The 4767-nt window shown below is 43.5% G+C and overlaps 1 pseudogene; it reads left to right on the top strand.

Moving 5' to 3' along the window:
• The first annotated feature begins 2922 nt into the window (after positions 1-2922).
• On the top strand, positions 2923-4390 carry LOC119286367 (annotated as a pseudogene).
• Positions 4391-4767: the final 377 nt, after the last annotated feature.

Raw genomic sequence — 4767 nt, 5'->3', positions numbered from 1 at the left:
GAGGCGGACCAGCACATGGTAACTGAATTAAATGTGTTACTTTTCCTACCACTCAGCGTTACCCTCAACATTTCTGCGGTGGAGGGCGGCCTTCTCAGCGCCACCCGCTGGCCTAATTAGGTCCGGCCGGAGCGTAGTTTAAGCAGAATGCGCGCTCGCTCACAATAGATATATATATATATATATATATATATATATATATATATATATATATATATATATATATATATATATATATATATATATATATATATATATATATATATATATATATAAATCCCGAGGGAGCACACGTGGTGGCGGCCGAGAGTGCTCCAACTGGCACACTCTCAGCCAACCAAAGTAAACCTTGCTTGCAGGGCTCCCGTAAGGGGTACCCCTTAATTAGTTGCTCGTATTTGTTATAGCTCTCGGAGACGACGGGCGACAAGTTCCTTTTGTTTTTAGTTTTCAAATTGGGCCTTGGACCATGGACTGTATTGGTGGTGGATGCTGGATGGGCTGGTTTACCATGACCTCGGGGTCCGATACTGCCGTGCAGTGACTCACAGCAGCTTGAGAGAGAACTACATCTACTCTGACGCCCTAAAAATCTATTCTGACGGATTCTCTCCATCCACATTTTTAAAGCCTGTTTTAGAGTACTGTTTAAAAATAAAATAAAAGTGGAGGTTGTGGAGCCTCCATCTGATGCTACACATGCACAGAGGGGATCCGAACTCCTCCACCATGATAGCGATGATGTTGATATCACCCACACCAATGAGCTATGGTTGCTGCCACTCAGGCCCCTGCGTCGAGGGCGAGCTAGCCACCTTTGAACTAGATTGTGTGACATGGAGCATTCATAGTGGAATGAAGTTATAGATCTTTCCGCTTTGAGCAAACCTGTTACAGAATTTGGATATAAGTTCAGACTGCATCATGTGTTGGTAATTGATCCTGCCTCCTGGTGCCTCGTCGGCCTCAGCTGACAATGGTAGTCATCGGAGATAACTCGATAATACTCAGCTTCGGCGGCGATCTCTGCAGCAGGGGAACACTTCAGCATTCGGTTGTAATGGTAAATGCCCAAAGGAGTGAATGTACCAGCGAACTGGTCACATGTCTCCCCAAATATTACTCACTAAGCTAGGGTGTTCTGGATTTTTCTTATTTTCATTTTTGAGGGGAGGGTGTGTTCTGGATATTAGGTAACTTCAAGTACTAGCTTTACTAAGTATGGAGCTGTGATTCCGGTCATCACTCACAAAGATAAAAGGGAGTGTACAGTTTCCTTGCCAATGATTGGCATGCTCTCTCGGGTGAAATTCATCTGGAAAAGCTCTAATTTCATCCGAGATCTTTTATAGTACCCCGAAACTAATATGGGCCGTCTATTTCTCCTGATCCAATGGTGATCGTGATTTGGTACTCCACCACTAGTCACATGGAGTACCAAATTAAAAAGTCACGGAGTACCTTGATCCAAGGGGCAAAACTGTAATCATAACAAACCTTTTTCAGGTCTTTTTTCTTCCATCGGTAACCTCCGAGTATTCGGCATCTAAACAAGTCATTCGTTTTTACCAAACCCTATTTTATTCATGGCGGCCGGAGCTTGGATTGCTGGCCACCACCACGGCACCACCACCCTGGGGTTGGAGCGACTTGCATGCCGTCCCAAGGCAGCTTCTGCATGTCCGTAGTGGGCGAGGAGCCGGGGATGAGCCTAAAAAAGACTCACGCCGTTCAGGTCCCCATGGTTGATCGTTTCCTGGGAGAAATTTAAGTTGGATGTATGAACGAATTAGTAGAAAAATGTCTCGCCTGCTATTTCATCACAGCCATACTCGTTCTACAAATTATTCTAGTCCATCTATACATGAATTAACAACTTCAGTAGTATTCAATCAATTGAGGACGAATCTGCTGCCCCTAGTTTCATCCGTACTCCTAGTTTTCCTGATCCAGACGTCAGCGCGTGAGAATGCCATACGAGCTGCGGAGTTGAACAATTGGTGCTGGAGGGCAGAGCAGTGTGCGGCGGAGAAGTGCATTCGGCTGAAGGCGGCACCGCCACTCTTCCGGGATTTTCTTCTTCTGGTAGCTGAATGATCGGGACGGTAGCGACCAGAGGTTGAAAAAAAAAGTTACCCTTGAAGAAATGACTAAACAGCCCTCGACCATGGACGGCCAGATATGCTTGGTACTCCGGTATATGGTTTAGGAGTACTAGAGTACTGTAAAAGAGTTTCATCCAGTGTCAACCTTTCCTAGAGTAGAGTGCAAAATGTAAAACGAGTTCAACGAAAGACAAAAGCCTTACTATATAATATGTACAGTTTTCTTCAACAGCTTAGTTTTTCCCTCTTTCGCCCTCCCTACAACTCTCCTGGACTAACCAATTTTAATATTTAATAAATGTTTCGGTGGGGCATTGCACTACGGTATACAGCTAAAAAAAGACAACTACAAAGATAATTAAACTATAATACATGTAACATGCCGGCATGGAAAGCCGGGCTCTTCTTGAGCCTTCGTTTTAAAAAAAATGGAACAATATAAATTTGGTCCTACCTACTCTGGATATTGAAAATACAAATCAATGTTTTTATGTCCCTTGGACAGTTGACTTGTCATTCTCAAGTACAAGCACAGGTTTTAGATTTCTAGGAGCGGACCTTGTGTATTCCATATATAGGGCCACTAGGCCAATATAGAGTACAAGTACAGGTACACAAGGACAAGTACGAGCAGTTTATAAGGATACATGTTAGCAGCCGTGTGTCACCCACCCTTGAACTCATGGCAGTTAATGGTTTGAAGACTTTTTCTATTTTGCAAAGAATTTCTCTAAGACTTGGAAGAGGCTAGCCAATTTGTCTATACTCTATAGAGACCCACCAGCAGCTTCAATCATCCGCTGCCTTCTTGCTTGCAATGGAGGCTGCCATATCTGCAGTTGCAGGTGAACTCGTGAGCCGTTTCATCTCCTTCCTCATTAACAAGTACCAGTCCTCCTTGTGTCATGCACAATTAGAGGAGGAAAAGGTGGCGGAGACATTGCAGCACCTCCTGATGAGAGTTGCCACCGTGGTCGAGGAGGCGGATGCGCGGTACATCACCAACACCGGGATGATGATGCAACTCAAGATGCTCTCAGAGGCCATGTATGGAGGACACCGCATGTTGGACATCTTGAGGTACCAAGCCGTGCAAAAAAGTGTTGGCTTTGATGAGGTTAGCAGTAATGACCCCTCTAGCAACCGCTTCTATTTAGCCAAGCGTTCTAGGTCAACAACTGATAAGGTCACACACATCGAGTCACGTGGTGCCTTGGAAATCTTAGGAATTGCTGTTGATAACATGGCAGAATTTGTTGTGCTTCTAAGCGGATGCGAGCACATGTCTCGTAGGCCCTATGATGTTTACCTTTACACTGACAACTTCATGTTCAGCCGACACACTGAAAAACAGAAGATCTTGAGATTCTTATTGCAGCACAATGACCATCCTTGTTATCCTGCACCAGCCGTTCTTCCCAGTCATAGGTGGTGCTGCAATTGGGAAGAAAACTTTGGTTGCTCATGCATGTGGCGACGAAAGGGTCCGCTCGTGCTTCTCCTCTGTTTTGCACTTGAAAGGAGATGGACTTTTGAAAATACTTGACCATGGAAGTACCATGGAAGGGATGAGAATGTTGGTTGTTATTGAGTTTGCTTTTGATATAGGTGATGATGACTGGAAAAAATTTCACTCATTTTTCATAGGAATGGACAGAAGATGCAAGATCATCATCATAAGTACACTCCAAAGTTTAGCCAGATTTGGATCGGTGAAACCGATTTTCCTAAGTGTTCTATCTTATGATGAGTTGAGGTACCTTTTTAAGACACTAGCATTTGGAAGCGTTGACCCTGCACAATATCCACTATTAGTACAGGTAGCAGATGAATTTGCCAAGTTGTTGCACGGTATGCCAGGTGCACTTGTGGCGACAAATACGTTCGCAGATGTCTTGAGAAGGAACCTCAGTGTTCAATATTGGCACTATGTATTGGACAAGAGGAAAAGAATGGTTAAACGAAATCTCTCCATGTATGGTGGACACCCAAGCATGCTTATAGGAGAAGGACATCCGGTGGACATAACGGATTTTGCTTTGCATCCACTTAGCATGACACGCTATACAATTAATGGTTCAACCAAGAAGGAATTACCATGTCTGACATTTGGGGAACTTATAGCAGATCCTAGTGCTAGACCAAAGCAAGACTTTGTTCTAGTTTCATGGGAATCGAGGATACCCCCACATAATTCGTTTGCTCATTTTGTGACTAGTCATGCTCAGAATACACACGAAGGTGGTGCCTTGTCAGGGAGAAAGCGTCGAGGAGTGTCAATCTAGCTTTATTCTTCAACTTGTGTGTAATGTAACTCTTGCAATGGAAATACATATGCATGTCATATGGGAACCACTAATCCCCATGCACTTTTTAGACAACCAACAACATCATCTAATGTTGTAGTCCCAAAAGTTTGAGAGGGTGAAAATGAAGAGGGGTGCCTATTGGGTGGCTCATGATATTGTGAAATATTGTTATTATGAATTGAATCTGATGATTTGTTAGTGTGTGTTGTGTGGCTCAGAGTGACGACTGTTGTTGTCCATAATTGTATAAATATTTCTTGATAAAAATATGGTGCAGCCATTTATTTATTTTATAATGTTGCAGATCCTACTACTACTGCTATTGCTGCTGCAATCACATTTTGCCAAAGACT

This window comes from Triticum dicoccoides, chromosome 4A, assembly GCF_002162155.2.
Source record: "Triticum dicoccoides isolate Atlit2015 ecotype Zavitan chromosome 4A, WEW_v2.0, whole genome shotgun sequence".
In the NCBI taxonomy this organism is placed as follows: domain Eukaryota; kingdom Viridiplantae; phylum Streptophyta; class Magnoliopsida; order Poales; family Poaceae; genus Triticum; species Triticum dicoccoides.
The sequence above is the reverse complement of the archived record's forward strand: the minus strand, read 5'-3'. Positions and strand labels throughout refer to the sequence as shown.